This window comes from Oryzias melastigma, linkage group LG6 (genome assembly GCF_002922805.2).
Source record: "Oryzias melastigma strain HK-1 linkage group LG6, ASM292280v2, whole genome shotgun sequence".
NCBI classification, from domain to species: Eukaryota; Metazoa; Chordata; class Actinopteri; order Beloniformes; family Adrianichthyidae; genus Oryzias; species Oryzias melastigma.
In genome coordinates this window covers 8084087-8101531 of record NC_050517.1, presented here as the reverse complement: position 1 = coordinate 8101531, position 17445 = coordinate 8084087, and positions in this window count along the sequence as shown.

The window sequence follows — 17445 nt, the reverse complement described above, 5'->3', positions numbered from 1 at the left end:
CTGGCTGGGCTGGGGCCTGACGGGATTGCCCGGCGGGCGGATTCTCTCCGCGGCCCCGTGGCGGGTGTTGGAGGGGGTCCTGGCTGCTGCTGCCCCTGCGGGGGGTCTTGGCATGGGGATGGCCGGGTGCTCCCCCCCTTTGTATATTCCATCATTATCCACATTAAGAAACCATAAACACTCACCTGAGCACAAGTGTCGGCTCACCTTAGCACTAATAGTTTGTGTGACAGAATGAAAGACTTTATTTGTGTGGGTTTGTATGATTAAGTGTGTGAACTGCAGTTATATTGTGTACATTCTGACTAGTTTAAATGTGGAGACTATCTCAACCAAGAGGTGTGTTTGTAAATACAGAGTGTGTGTGTAGACAGGCCCCGCCCATTCTAGTTTACTATTTAGACCTGGATGTTATATGATGTTGTTTCCCTCTGTTGCCATCTTCTTCTTTCTCTAAAACCTCCCTTCTTTTAACAACCCCCCCCCCCCCCTTCCTCTTTTGCGCCCGGTCCAACAAAACAAAAACAAAACATAATCAACATAAATAAAGTTTAGCATTGAATACAACAGGGGTTTATACTCGATAAACAACTGTTGTGACAGTAAAATCTGCCCAACACTAGAGGCTCTCAGCCCGCATCTGTTTGCTCAGCTGTTGGACAGGTTAGAATGGTTTGGTTCTGTAGGTGAAAATGAACTGGACTTAAGCAGGTAAGTCAACTTTTGTTTCTGCTGTTTCTTCTTTCACTGCAACCTACTTGTTTTCTCCAGCTCTCTTTGCTTTTGGAAAGGTTCATCGTGATCTCTAATGATGCAAATCTTTATTTGTAACTAAAATTGGTTGTATGGTAAGGATGAAAAATAAGACAAATAAGTATCATTAAGGGTAAAATTACAGATCAAGTCTGCAAAGAAGTTTGTGCTTGATAAGAGGGGGGATGTGACTGGGATGTGTGTTGGACTCAGCAGCATCTGAGCTCCTGTTTCAGGATGTAGATTTAAGGGTCAGAGGCTTAGCACACTTAGGGTTCTTGAGGAAGTGGAGACCCACCAGGACACAGCTGCAACTTCCATTCTGTTTTATAAGACAAAAAAAATTACAACTTAATTTAAATAAATAGAACAATGGATAGAACGTAAATAGAACACCTGAGGAAACACCAGCCACCCTTCAGTTCAAAGTAGTTCTCACCAATAGACATTAGCAGGGATGTCCTAAAAACACCTTGGAGATCAAATGAAATCATTGTTAAAAGGATCAGGAAAAATCAAGGACATAACTAGGACATCTCGGTGAACAATATGGAAGGAACTGACGTAAAATTGAGTCTACAAAACGTTAGAGCAAAATTCCATGAAAGATAACACTAAGAAAGATGATGAAGGAATTTCCAGTCATGACAAACACATTGAGCACCCTTTAGCTTGTTTTATTTACATAACTTTGCAGCTATTTCACAAAAAAACATACAAACACTTAAAGTTTTATTGATTGAAACCATTGATAGAATGAGAACTGGACTGAGTGACTCCTCCCACCTGCGTTCCAAACAGGAAGTACCTTCTGGAACCAAGAAGTCAAAATCCCATAGACTTCTACAGAGAAACAAACAGCTATGACTCGGTTATTCTATTGGTCAGATTAACATTCTTTAACATGTTCTTGATCATCTTTTTTCATATTTTTTCACCTCAATGAAGTATTTCATCTCACATCCAACGTTCGAAGTGTTTTATTGACAGATTATCTCCAAATAAAGTGGAAGGGGTGTGGCATTCCAACAAGTTCACACCTGATTGGTAGAGTGGTTGCCATAGAAATGTTGCCTCAAACAGACTTTGACCATTTTAACTATTTAACATGAGTTAGAATAGGTTTAAAGTTTACTGAGAGGATAAATAAACAGGATGGAGATAAAAAACCTCCTTGACCTCAGTGGGAGAAGGGAATCACCTGGTTAGAGAGGAGGAAGCAGGAAGTGGGCTAAACGGACATTAAGAGTTTAAAGAGAGGCTTTAATGACCACTTAATATCCACGCCACAGCTCGTGCTCATGCCAAGAAGTCCATCCAAAGGACTACGACTGGCTGAAAGCTCTTCATATCCACGTGCCATCTTTTCTCATAAATATGTAATGTCACCATCAGAGTCTGTCTAATGCACACTTGTTATCACTTGCTGCTGGTCTCAAAGATTAAAGGGCGCATGAACAGTACTGATGAGATGCTGTGAGCCGTCAGTCTATCTACATCACTGACTGTACATCAGAGCTGGACTGAGTAAGTGTGATGCCATGCATGGCAAACGGTTTACTTCCAGCTTCAACCAAATGAAGTCAATTCAGTCACCATTTTTTTTTTAATGGACGCTGTCAGTAAGTAGTGATTTTGAGTCAGTGTTTCCATGGTAGCCATTCTCACCAAAGCGGATTCGCTGTGGTGACCCCTCATAGGATATGTCGAAAAGTGAACAACATCGGTAAAAGAAGAAATGGACAGAGACTCTGGATACCTCCAGATTTTCACAGACTTTGTGATTCTTTGCTTTAGACACAATTTTATTACAACAGTATTGAGCAACTTCATAACATTTTAGTTTCCTGAAATGTTGTCGACTTCAAAGGCACAAACGTAAGTGAAGTTCAGGAAATGCTCTTTGCTGAAGATTTGACTTCTAAAAAAAATCTGAAAGATTAACAACATCATGGTATGGCCCCTTTAAATACTAGCTAAACTCTAAAATATCCTAAAATTCCACTGTAAACTAATATAGTAAAAAGCATTAGCCTGTTGCTAAGATAGAAACTAAACTGTAAATTAGCCTAAAAAATGAAAATATTAAGTAAACTCCAGATTTTTTGAAAATGACAATAAAAGATTCAAACATAGCCCATGTATATATTTAAAGGCTAGTTGCTAATTTACTTAAAATGTTGAAATTTGAAGACTTTCTCAGCCATTTTCTATGGGGCATATTTTACTCAATATTTCAAAAACTATAACGTTTATGAATACCAAAAGTACAACAACAAGTAGTGTTGTTTCCATCCTCTGCACTATATTTTTAAAGCAAGTTAAAAATATAGAAAACAAGATGTTTTTCAATTGTTATAAGTGAAGAAATCTGCCAATAGAACCAGTAGAATTTGTCTTGAAAAATTGTCTTAAAATAAGTTGTGATTTCTTGCTCTTTTTTTTCACAAAATAAAAATAAATTAGCTACAAAGACTTGTATTTAGGTGAATGGCTCTAATAATTTAAAAATCATGTCTTAAAATAAGCATATATTGCTCAGAAAGAGTTTTATATCTTTAAATCAGACATGTTTAGACTAGGGCAGGAACTGATACATTTTTATAAATAACTAATTCATCTCAAACTGGGAAAAAAAGATTACAATTTATGTTTTTTATTGCAGTATTTGCTGACCACTTATTTTCTGTGAATAATCACAAAAAAGAGAAAAAAGAAAAAGGGCATTTATTTTCAGTTAAGGTTGTCAATTGATTAAAAAAAATAGATTAATTATACTTTTGTGTTGTGATTAATCTCTATTAATCACAGGACAGAGAGAAAATGTTCCTTCATTTTTATTTTGTAAAATGTTTACATTTACTAGTCTTAACCCAGACGTGTAAATTGTTCTTACAAAACACATCAACAATAAGATAAGCAGAACTCTAAAGACTTTCATTTGTTCAATATTACTCCAAAAATTCAGGGACAAACAGCAGTAAGAAATCAATCTGCAAACCTAAAAAAAAAAGAAGAAGTTCCGGTCACTGCTCTATATCACTGTGCAGGCTGCTTTAAAACAACGTTTTCCTTCATCTTCTGGACAAAAGGATTAGTTCTGTGTTCAAGGTCAAATTTAACTTTACAGTTTCCCTAAATCAAGCAAGTCTGTTGCTTAATCCACTCAACATTTACAAATGAAACTTCTGCTTGAAAAATACTAGCTAAAAATACATTTTCTTCTGAATTTTTGCTTAAAATAAGATGTTTTTTTAAGATCAAATTTCCCAACAAGACATTTAAGATTTGCTTTCTTAAAACAAGTTGTTACATCTTACTAAAATGACTCAGTTTTGTTTAATTGCATTTAGACGTATTAACAAGAAACAAGACAAAACTAGCAGGTGAGATTTTGTGTTTTTGCAGAGTGTGGTTTCTGTTCTGCTTTTCAGGATAAATATATCGAATCACATATTCACATATCCTCCTGACTACCAAAGTCAAAAATTATGTCCAGTCAGAAAAATGTTTTAATCTAAAGTTGATTCCCAAAAGTCATCTTCAAATTTGGTATTATCTAAATGTGCTCTGTTGATATCAGAAGGAGTTGATTCAGTATTTCGTTCAGTGCCTTCCTTTTTGCTGATTATGCTTTTTTTGTCATTTCTTTCCACTGTAGTTTCATTCCTACTTTATAAAACAAACAAATTGGATTGAAGATAGGTTACATAGTCTATATGTCATCATTTATTTTGATTTGAAAGATTTGCAGAGTAGACACAAAAGTTTCCTTCTTTTTTAAATTTCTTGTCATTTACCTTCTTTGCTATTTCCTTCTTCTGGTCAATCCATCCTTCATTTTCTTCCTTCTGATGTCATTTCTTTATTTTCTCTCGATCCTCCTTTTTGACATTCATTCGTTGTTCAATCATTTCCTTTTGTTTTAGTCACTGCTGGATACGGACTGTCTGAGGGTGACAAATAGGCAAACCTGTACGAGGCCCGCACGAAATTTGGAGATGGTAAGCCGCTCGGTGAGCCCGTAGAGTGCACATACACACACACATTTCCTCTACAGGCACGCTGCAGGCCTCAGGTCTTAATGAAAACACGTAGAGGTAAGGAGGAGTAGATGCGACGCAGGGGCTTATGGATTTTCTCTCCTTCAGTTGTTATTTCTTTCTGTTGTTAGCACTTTCTACAGTTTCCTTCCATTAGTTATTTCTGTCATTTCCTTCCTGTACTGTTTCCCTCCTTCTGTTGTTTTCTTTATTCATTTTTTTTACATTTCCTCTTTCCGTCATTTCTTTCCTTTGTCATAGTTTCCTGTCTTTCTTTCCTTTGAGTCATTTCCTTTTTGTTTTGTGCAATTTATACATTTCAGCGTTTTCTCTTTTCTCCTGTGATTTCTGATGTTGTTTCCTCTTTTCTTGTGTTTTTTTTCATTTAGTTTTCTTTCTGTTAAATCCTTAAAAATAATTTTCTCTTTCTCTTTAATTCATCTGCCATCTCTTTCCTTTTGCTGGTTTTCTCTGTAGATCTTATTTAATTTATTTAATTTAATTTAATTATTTATTTTCTTTGTCACTTTCTTCTTTACTTTTTCTCTTTCCTTGTTCATTTTGCTTTTTTCAATGTTTATTGTTTCTTTATGTTGTTTCCCTTCCAATGTAATTTCCTTCCTCCTTTTTTATTCTTTTGTCTTGCCCCCGTCGTTTCCTTTCAGTTTTTAGTCATCTTTACCTTCTACTGTTGTTTCTACTTTCCATTATTTCTTCTTGTTATCATCTTTTTTCGCCTTGTTTCTAGCTTATGGTTGTTTCCTGTTGTCTTTCTTTTGCTGTATATTTGCTCCACTGTTTCCTTCCTTTTTTTTTCCTCCTCTCTGTTTTTTCCTACCGTTTCTTAATTTCATTCAGTCCTTACCTGCTGAAACCTGCTACAGAAGCTGTTTGAATCAGGCAAACGTGCTCACTGAGGATTTTTACAAATGAAGTTGGATCAAAAAGGTTATGGAAAGGTTAATTAAGAGTAAAAATTCAGCATTTGCATGCAGTCTGGTGTGTTTGTGGACAGGCTCAGGCCGGAGCCACATCCAACTATAGCTCTGCAATCACACACTTTTCTCATTTTTCACACTTTCCGTGGACCCAGCAGGCGAGCCGAGAAGCAGCGCCGGTCCTGCGGCTCTATGAAACACTTAAATTAACGAACATGATATTTGTTTTTCCTCCACAGAGACTCTCGCTTCAAAGATTTCATGTCGGGAAAAATATCCAGTCTTGGCAGAAGACGGAGCGCTGCGTTTGGTCCTTCATTATCTGATTACACCCGACCTTCTTGTTTCCGTGTTTATTTTTATAAAGAGAGAATCTCTTTTAGCATAATGACTCTTTAGACGAGAAGGGTGGGCAGAACCCCCACGGTATAATGATGGGCTCACAGACAGAGGGGTGGAAGGGGGCGTCAGCTCTGTCCTCTCTTTAATTTAAGAGAATAATTACACTCCTCTAGTTCTGCCTGAACCTCCTCTGTCCCTCCCTCCCCACCACAACCTGCCCTGCTCTTTGTGGCATAGTTCACACGCCCCCTCCATGAGTTTAACTATTCTGGGATCACACATTCAAGCATGTTTTGATTTATATTAATAGACAGAAGGAACATTTTTAAACTCAAAAGGGAACAAAACCAAAGCCGTGAATGTGAGAGTCCAGCTGAGTCCTTTAAGAACAAGAAAAAAACGTTTAATCGAAAAAACTGAAATAATCTGACAAAATTAGGAAAGGAGCCGATTGTTGGAAAGCTCAACATAAATAGACAACACAAACTAGAAATTAAACATAGTAATAATGTCCATAATGTAATGAAATTAACCAGAACGGTGCCACAAAAACTACAATACATTCTAGATGTCTCCAAACCCAGACCTGTTTTGTCTCTGCATGTGTGTCTGAAGGAGCGTCTGTCTCAGCTTCTGCGATCTTTCCTGGTGAACTAATCAAAGTGAATGCAGTAGAAACCAAATCAGGAATGGTTGTTTGGTAGAATGAACTCGTTCCATTCCCTCATAATTATTTTGTAGATCTAAAATGATGTCCACACAGGTAGCCTTGCATTTATGAATGTACTGTGCTTCTGTAAGACAAGTGTGGAATAATGTACTTAATGTAAAAATTTTTTCTGTCTTTAGAAATAATTTTCACATTCTCATAAGAGTGCAAAATATGTGTATTTTAAAGATTTACAAATGAAAAGTTGACTTTTGATATGGAAACTCTTTCTGAACCCATTAACCAATCAGCTCTATTCTTCTTTCAGCAGCCAATCAAAACCACTGCGGAAGGAACTACTAATTTATTCTAGTGACCTTCTTTTGTTATTTAATATTTAATGGAATATCTTTCAGCTGTCAGTCTGTTACATCATCATGACTTCCGTAAACCAAACCCTCAAACGGTTAGGTTCACCGTGATAGATTTTTGGAAGTGCATTACTATACATAATGTCTAGATGAGAAAAGCTCCACAGAAAATTAAGGATTTTTTTAAATATTGTTCTTGCATTTGATTTCACTTACATCTGCAAAATGATCACACATTCTCTTTATATTGTGATTTATTATAAAGAGACAAACTTTGTGACATAAATGTTTTTATCATTTAATTCCATTAGCAGTCAAAGCATCAAAAGGAGCCGTTTTGAAAAAAATTCATGTCCAACATCAGCTGCTGATTTTCTGACACTAATTTCATATCATTACATTTTGTTATCATTTAAATTTTTAAGGTTTTTTTTATCATGTAAATGTAATGATTAGGGGGCGCTGTCCTGTGCTTTGGTGTGCTGTTCTGAGGTCCAGGTGAATGCAGAGGGTGTCAGGAAGAGCATCAGACATGAAACCAAAGATAAATCACTAATATAGTTCAGAAACAGAACTTTCATATTGGATCAATCTGGAGCTGTTGACCAACGGGAAAATTGGACAGTTGTTGGTGGAAGAAAGAAAGAAGGAAGATCATGTTAGATGGAGATAAAAGTAAGGGAGCAGATGGAGATGTTTTAACACGTTGAGAGGAGGAACAGTGATGATGTTGGTAAAAGGAGGCTGAGGTTGGAACTACCAGGAAAGAGGTCTAGAGGAAGACCAAAGAGGTTCATGGATGTAGAGAACATGAAGGAAGTTGATGTGGAGGACACAGAGGAGAAGGTTAAAGAGAAACTGATGTTTCTATTTGTGTAGACACAATAGCTCTGATTGTGAACAAGAGTTTGCATTAAAATTCATGTCACGTTGTGTTTTTAGCGAATAATTCATCATTACACAGTGACATTTGATTATAAAGATAACTGAAGTCAAATCAAAACATTGCACAGAAATAAAGAATTAAACTTCTGTAAAAAGTTGCTCTTTCTGACAATGCCATAACCAAATTGCACACATGTCCAAAGATCTATCACAGTGAACTTAAAGTCCCACTCCAATCATCGTTTGATCTGTTGTAAAAGCGTTCCCAGTGGTCTTGTAATTATAATTATAATTATGATGTTTTTAGCTAAAATCCAAAGTCTGTGTCTTTTTCTAGGACATAGTTTCTGCAGAGCAGCAGCAGCTCATTAGAAATTTGCCTCTGAGTTGTGGGTGGGACTGTTGGCAAAAAGTAATTTCCCATCATCCCTTTGTTTACACTCTCTCCCACTAGCTTACAGCTCCTCACAACGCCAACCCAGCATTAGTGGTGCAACAAGAATGGCGACTAATATCGCAGCTAAACAGTTTTGATCCAGATTCCAGCTCAGACAAGGAAAACAAAGACGTTCATGGATCTATTTGTCTGCAAGTGAATGTATCTGAATTTTTTCTAGGTCACAAACACGATCTTTGTCAACTCATTACTGTTTACTCACATGGTCTGACGTGGTGGTGTCCAGAAGTAAACCGTTTGCTGTGGGTGACGTCACACTCATTTGGTCCAGTTCTTAGATACAGTCATTGTTTCTGATGGTATATTTGTGACAAAAGTCTGACAGACTGTAGATCTGTGTGCTTACAGAAAAATGTCACCATGTTGCTATGAGGACTCACAATATTTGTTGTCATATTTATGAAATGCTTCTGCAGCTTTTTCTTACACATGTGCAAATATTTTTACAGTCACAAATCTGTTTTTCCAGAAACAAAGCAGAATGCCAAAGCAGAAGTTATTCTGCATTTGCAAATGTTTTTCACAGATGCACACATTTTGGTTCCAGAAGTGGACATCATTTTGCAGCAGCACTGCACTAATGAAAGAAAATAACTGCATAGTTCTCATTTCTGAAAGTTCATGTTCTGCAGAGGTGGTATTCTTAATGAGGGGTGATGGGGAGTGTTGGGTGGGGCTATTCCTGCAGGCCTCTAATAACAAGTCTTCAAAAGGTTGGAGCTAAAAATACGTTCTTTGACTCGCGCGTGCCAGAAACTCAGGACAGAATTCCGTTTGTATATTTTAAATGACAGGGTGGGGAGCAGAGTGGGCGGGGCTTGTGTGTGCTGTGGTTGGTTCACACAGGCAGAAACACCGACCCCACCCTGCAGTTTGCTTCAAATCTGTAATGTTTGAGTTTCTAAGGCTGACACGTGTTTTCTGGACTGTGCTGAAATATTTGTGGTTGAATGCTTATCCGGGAAGGGGCCAGATCCCAGGTGTGCAGGACCCCTCCCTCAACAGACAGTGTCCCTTTCAGAATAAACTGTCCCAGGGCCCTCTGCCTCTCAACGTTTCTGAGCCCTCGCTCATTCATGTTTGAGTTGGAGGATTCTGTATTTTAGAACAGGGCTTCGGCATACTGTACAGAAGATGTGAAGCTGAAATCTGCAGTCATGATCAAATGAAGACAACCTCCTCAAACAGTTCTGCCTCACCTTTCAAAAGAGGCAGAAACAACAACAAAGCACAGAAAGTTGTGTTTGTCTTCATTCGAGACCTCTGGAAGCCCATGTCTGCTGCTGAAAACTGTTACTGCTGCTGTTACTGCTGTTACTGATGAAAGAAGTTGCTGCTGCTGTTACTGCAAAAAGCTGTTGTTTCTGCTGAAAGCTGCTGTTGCTGCTCCTTGTAGTGTTGCTGCTTGCTGCTGCTGTTGCTGAAACCTGTTACTGTTGCTGAAACCTGATGTTGGTGTTATAAGCTGCTGTTACAGCTGCTGAAAGTTGTTGCTGCTGTTGCTGCTGAAAGCTGTTGCTGCTGAAACATATTGCTGCAGCTGAAACTTGTTGTCGCTGCTGAAAGCTGTTGCTGCTACTGCTGCTGAAACCCGTTGCTGCTGTTGAAAGCTGCTGTTACTGCTGCTGCTATGAAATGCTACTGCTGCTGAAAGTTGATGCTGCTGCTGAAAGCTTTTGCTGCTGAAACATATTGTTGCCGCTGAAAGCTGTTACTGCAGCTGAAAGCTGCTGCTGTAGGCTGTTGCTGCTGCCGAAAGCTGTTACTGCTGTGCTGAAAGCTGCTGCTAAAAGCTGTTGCTGCTGCTGAAATCTCTTGCTGCTGCAACATGTTGCTGCTGCTGAAAGCTGCCACTGCTTGTGAAAACTGTCAATGCTGCTGAAAGCTACAACTGCTGCTGAAAGCTGCTGCTGCTGAAAGAAGGTGCTGGTGCTGGTGCTGCTGCTTACTGCTGACAGTTGCCACTGGTGTTGCCGAAAGCTGCTGCTCAAAGCTGCTACTACTGCTGAAATCTGTTGCTGCTGCTGAAAGCTGTTCCTGCTGCTGAAAGCTGCTGGTGTGGAGGTGGTGATGATGCTGCTGTTTTCTACTGCTGAAAGCTGTTGCTGCTGCAGCTCCATCAGTTTGTGTGACCGGCAGCGATGTTAGTCCATGTTTCATCAAGAGCAGACAAGCTTTGCTACAAATATAATCCCTGCCCCCACCCCCTCAATGACAGGACAGATGGCTTTGTCTCTCTGCTACAAAAATCATTTCCATGTGGCTGCCAGCTTCTCTTTGCTGCTTCCTTTTCCAAGTTTGTCTAATTCAGAAAAATGATGTTTGTTTCAAAACAGTTTCCATCATTTCACAAAAAGCTGAAGCTGCTTTGATGAAATGAAAATTAATGAGAAGGGATTTTGAGAAAGAAGTGGACTTTTTCACAATCAGACACATTCAGCATAGATAGGGGAACAGACAGGGAAAGATTAAAAGATAGAAAAAGCCAAAAAAGACATGTAAACTACAGATGCATCGATAGAACCACGTCAAATTCTGCACTGAAGCTCAGCATACAGGGAGGGGAGGGTGTGGGAGAGACATATTCAACCATTCTTAGACTCAGAAAACTGGCATAAATAATTTGATTATTATCTAAAATGTCCTTGAATTAATTGCTGTTAAAGAATTGCAGCAAAAGAATCAGTGGGACAGGCACACATCAAGAAATTTCTGACCAAAGAGTGTTCACCCCACAACTGGAAAGTTGTGAGTTAAACTTGTTAAACTCTAGAAAAAGTCACACCAAAGACTCGAAAATGGGGCCCGATGCCTCTCTGCTTAAAGGGGTAAGATTAAACCTACAAACGGTTCTTGCACGGGACTGTGTCTGCAGCTCACCCCTCCCCCAGAGGATGGGTCAAATATCAAGTGCAAAATTCACACACCTAGGTGCATTACAGCTAAAGGAACTTTAACTTTAATCGACATAATTAGGAATTCTTACATGCAACTTATCTTTTCTCCTTAAGATAGTAATTATTTTAAAACTAAATCCGTTTATGGATGTGATGATGTGTTGTTGGGACGATGTTGCTTAATGAAGAGGACTGACAGAATTCATGAATGTGGGGACATTCACATTAATACATTGTATTTTTGTATTTGGTTAAACTTTTAAACCATATTTGTGTTATTCAATAGATTGATCATTACAGCTCCAGTGCTGACTTTCTTTGAGCTACTATAACTTTTTAAATGTTAATACAATTAAAGTAATTCCAACAGATTATGAATATGAGAAAATCAACTTTACGGAAATAAAAGTGTGTACCCTAACATAAACCAATTGATGCTGAAGTGCAGAAAAGCATCTTTGCGCCCGCATGCTACCCTTTACTACCATTAAGTGTTCAATATCACCTCTGTAGAACCTCTTAGCAGAGCAGCATTCAGCCCTGCTTGAACTAATTCTGGGATCTCATGCCAGCTCCTTCTTTTCCTTTCAGTTGCTCCCCATAGGGGTCTCCACAGTGAGTCAGCCACTTTTATTTAATCCTCTTCTCAGCATATTCTGCATGCTTATGTCTTCCTCCTCTTTGGTCTTCCTCTGGTACCTCCAACCTCACCATCCTTTTACCAACATGTTCCTCCTCTCAACGTGTCCAATCATCTCCATCTGCTTCCCTGCATTTATCTCTAAACATCAAAGTGGAACTGGTCCTCATCACTTGTTACTATTATGATACGTCTACCTCTGGCTTGGTAACATGCGTTCAAGTGACCACTTCCAATGAAAAGTCTATGTAAAAGTCATGTCAGTCACATGTTCAAAACTACTTAAGTCCGTCTTTGGGCTCTACAAAACATGCTGCCACTGAACGCATGTAAGACGTTAAACCAGTTGAACTTGGACGGTCCAACCAGGGACTGGGATTTGGTAGTGACGCATGGAATTCACTGAAATACCACCTCTGAAAGTGATCATGAGGAAATGAATAGTTGTTGGAATAGAGCTGTGAAAGAAAAAATCTGGAGCAAGATTAATGAGATTTGCACCTCTTCAACATTTAGTGCCAAACTTCTTCTAACTGCGAGTACAAGCGCTAGTGCAGATGGTCAACCCTTAGATAGATAGATAGATAGATAGATAGATAGATAGATAGATAGATAGATAGATAGATAGATAGATAGATAGATAGATAGACAGACAGCCTCAATCCTGCCTGCTCTCTAATTCTCCCTGATCAGCTTGCTACTGATTGGCTGACTCAAGTGACTCCACATCCTGATTGTCTGAACACAGTTGATTTAGGTAGTCAGCATCGAGGAGAGCTGGAAAACAGGCAGGATGGAGGCCATTAAAGACCATGGTTGGCCAACAGGTAGCAACAGTCCAGTGTGACACATTTAGTGCATTCTTGAGCACGTATCACATGCCTGGAGTGAACATAGTGTCAGGTTCCTGACCCTGCAGGAAATGGCTCCAGGTTTTCATCAGTTCTAAATGTAAGATGAACCTCCTTTACCTCCTCTGATAATCACACAGACTCCAAAAAACCTCCACTCAGTGATGAAACCAAAGGCCACTTCTGAGGTCCATGGCATTGTTCATCTGGAGGAGCCCAAGAAGATCTATCCTATCAGTCATTCGTGGTTAGAGGCAGTGTGAAAATGCATGTGATGCACATGTGCCACAGCCTCTTCAGATGAGGTTTGCACTTGGAAAGCCATTAGAAGCACATCGGAGCTCTCCACAGGAAGCTCAGCTTTGACTCACAGCCAGATTGATCCCTCAGACCATCAGGAGCTTCCACTTGTGCCGTAAATGCTCTTTGATCACCCGTAGATGAGCGGCATTGATTCACAACTTAGGACCATAAAAGTCATCAGTCATCCCTTTGCAGTTTAGAGGCCAGAAAAGATTTTCTGCTTATTTTCACCTCTTTACGCTTGATCTCTGATGGTGAATGAAGTGGATCGCGCCTCTGGAGCTCACTTATCGAATTCACGATGGACAGAAAACAAAGAGATGCAAAACCATCAAAACTGACCCCATCAGATGCATCAGAGACATGGAACAGGAGAAGTGATCAGAGTTTGCTGCGGGACCTCATCTCCCCCAGGAGAAGCTGGTCAGCTGACCTCAGGCTTCAGGCTGGATGAAGCTCAAAAGGTACAAACTTCAAGGTTGAGTCACAGTAAAAAAAATATATAGTTAATGGATTCCAGCTTGCACAAACACTAGTGCAGAGGGGGTAAGAAGCACTGGTGTGATGTCATTTTTCTGATGCTCTAACCAGAACAACAGAGCTATGGACCAGCTGGAGGGACGCCTGACTGACTCTGAAATGCAGTTACAATAATCCGGGAGACATGATGAAGGAGTGGATCATCCCCCTTCTTTCTCCCAGATCTTTTATTTAAACATTTTTGTTGCAGTTTGTCTCAATGTTCAGGTTTTAGCGCTCTCATGTTGCTCTTTCTTTCATTTGTTCCATCTTTACATCATTTTCATGTGAAGTCCTTTTGCTTTTCGTCTTGCTGCATGAAGCTCTGTTTTTGGTTTTTGGTTTGTCGCAATTTGCAGCTGCTGCATTTAACTGCAGTCACCATTTCCTGTTTTACAAAGCTGGAAACCCCATCAGCACAGGAGAAAGCTTTAAACAAACTAGTTTTTTTTATCAGCTTCTTCATTTCATCATCTTCCTTTGTCTCTCGTTGTTCTTTACATTTGTTAGGTCAGGGGTCTGCAACCTTCAACACTTAAAGAGCAATTCGGGTCGAAGTCTCGCCAACCGAAGTCTTCACTCACCCTTTAGAAAAATAAGATACTGATTTATATTTATGTTTTTGGAACTGACATGATACATTTAAATACAATATTGTGTTTTTATGGCATAAATAAACATAAACACAAAGAGAAAATAGCTCATTTTTCAAAAATATGAAATAGTTTACATCTTTTAACAGACCTTTGCATGACTTCATTTTGTCAGGAGACTGCTCTCTGTCTCCCCCTCTGGCTGCCTGCGCACACAGTCTCCAGAGTAACTTCCTGTTCTCTTCACACTGCATTTACCATCAGCCCCTGCAGCTAATCCCAGAAGCTCCTCAGCTGCTTCTCATCTCCAATCACCCTCAACACCTTAAAGCCAGAGCACCAAGCTAAGCTCAGTGTGAAGTATTGTTTTCTCTGCAATTCTGAGTGTCTCCAAATATTGCCCTTATTTTTGCCGACCTGTTTTTGAACTCTACACCTTCTTGTCAGCCGCCTGCCTCCACTCCTGCCTGCCCTTGACCTCCGTACGCCTCCCCTCTGACAATGCCAAGCCCTTCCTGACCTTCGCCTGTCTGACCGGTATCTGCCCCTCAACTCTTAAATAAACAATGCATATGGATCCAACTGCCTCTGACTCCGTGTTACACCTTTCAAAATAAAAGACATCCTTCACTAAAGGATCGTGTCAATGCAGCAAATGCAGTAGGAAGTGTAAGGTCATCAATTATTTAAAAACAACTTTATTTTACTGTTTCTGGTGCATTTCAGCCACAAATTCATAAATATAACCAACAAAAACTAAATCGGCGCTAATGAAGGGACTCCTACTGTATATTAAAACCATGAGGAACACTTTAAATCCTTGAATTTGTTCAAAAATAGAAAATCTGGTTTATGATCCAGTAGATTATAATTTAACGTATCTTTAATTCTGGTTTTGCTGACTGACAAATTGACTTTCTGTGATAAATGAAGCTGAAAATTAAGTCCAAAGGTGTCGGTATATGAGGTTGATAAACTACAAAGGATTGGAGAATTACAGCTACCGTTCTTAGGATCCTCGTTGAATGATTCATACCGTCTTTAAGAAAAGAACTCGCCTGCATGTTCATCTCCTTTATCTAAAAGATCTTTTAGTTTCTTTTAACAATGCTGTTAGAGATGCGAGGGATGCATATTTCACCAATCTCTCTTCTAAAAGCAGAGATAATCCTAAGGTGCTATTTAACACCATTAGTGATATTGTTATGCCAAGTCCACCTGCTGTTCCCATCCACTCAATGATGATTGTAAAAGGTTTTTATCTTTTTTTATTGACAAAGTCAGATCTGTGCAAAACTCTCAGTGTCACACAGCTGCTTTTGTTACTGTTACTGTTTACATGTAGAAAAAAAGCAAAAGGATCATGAGGAAGAACCTGTTTCCTAATATGGTCACTCCCTTTTTCTGACCATTGCATCATCAGAAGAGATAAGGCCAGAGGATGCAGTTCTTGCAGTCCTAACTTCTCTGTATCATCATAATTCAAGATCAACTTTATTTATCCCTGCAGGGAAATTCTTTTGTAGAAGCAGCATAATAATAAAGAAATGACAAAAAATAATCAAAACTCTTATAAATATATGCACACAGGTAGCTGCAGAGATAAACTTCTATATACTCATATACATAGCAGCAGAAGAAAGACTTTGTACCAATACATACATGACAAAGTAGAAGTTAAAACTGAACAAAACAGAGTAAAAAAAAGCTCTGTATGGACACATTATGGACATTATTGACACTGTAAAAACTGATCCAAAAGGAGTTAAATTAAGTTGGTTGAACAGAGTCGACCTATACATTTATAAAATCATTTCAAAATTAGATAAATCAATTAATCAATCAATCTAGGAAAGACCTATTTGGATTGAGACATGGATGGTTTATTTTACTTTAAGGTAAAAACAACCAAGTACTATCACAGCAGACAACACTCATGTGATGCAGCAAAAACCGATCAGCCATCATTCCAGTCCAATCTCTGGAAACAGCAAAGTCATGTGACCATACAGTGTGGTCGAATGTTCTAATAATGTTCCCTTTGGGTTATTCTGATGTGGAAAAACAACAACTTCATCAAACTAAAATATAAACGGATTTAACATTTATTCTTGTTTACTTGTTTGTTTCTACACATATTTATTTTACACTTGATTATCTTCAAGAAATACAAGGAATCTAGAAAACTTCTCTTGCACTGCTCAGTAGCAGATATTTACCTCTGAGTCACACTGGTGGAAGTTTTGGATGAAGATGTCCTGATCCATTTTAGGTCAGTGAATTGAATCGTTCAATATGAACCAAAACCAACAATCGACAGCCACAAATTATGATATAATCAAATCCTTAAAATGAATCTTTACACCCCTAATTTGCATATCTGAGTACGTTTGAATCTGTTTTTATCCCAAGAAAAGAATCTTGTAGCAGGAGAGAAACTTGAGCAGAGCTGCTGCTGGTTCTGCAGCTGGTTCCTGGGTTTGTGGGTGGGGCTGGTTTAGTTAAAGCAGGGGTCTGCAACCTGCAGCTCCAGAGCCACATCTGGCTCTTCTACCTCTCCATTGTGGCTCTCTGGTTAATGAAAAACCCAAAGCTTTTAGCTTAAAAAGTAACTAGAAAGAAATGTTAAAAAATAAGTAAAATACCGTATCTCTCTGCGAGCCACCAAAGCACAGCAGCCATAGTGGATCGATAATCGAGAAGTAAATATTATGACAAATTCCAGTGTTTTAAGTGTGCCTCATGATTAAAAAAAAATGCAGTTCAGTAGCTCTGTTTTAATTTTAGATAGTTAGATGTATGAATTTCTGACTAAGAAGCACCACAAACGTTAAAAAATTAAAACTTTTTGTTCTTCATTGCTGCCTTTAACTACCACTAGATTTACTCTATCGAGACGATCCTATGTGACACAGGAAGTCTTTTATTTTGAAAGGACGTCAGTTAAAAGTTGTAAACTCTTTCATATTTGGGGAAAAAAATCTATTTTCTCTAAAAGTTTGTTTTATTTATGCCAAGAAATAATAGCGTATGTATAGTTCTTCTCATAAATTAACCTAAATAAACCTTTTAGTCTGCATGAAGTTTCTGTCAGTGTGAATCCCAGCTGGAATCAGAGCGAGGGAGGGGCGTGTGGGCGGGGCCTATGGGCGGGCCCTGGGGGGGAGCAGCCGCCGGTCCTCTGGGAGACGGAAGCCACCCTCA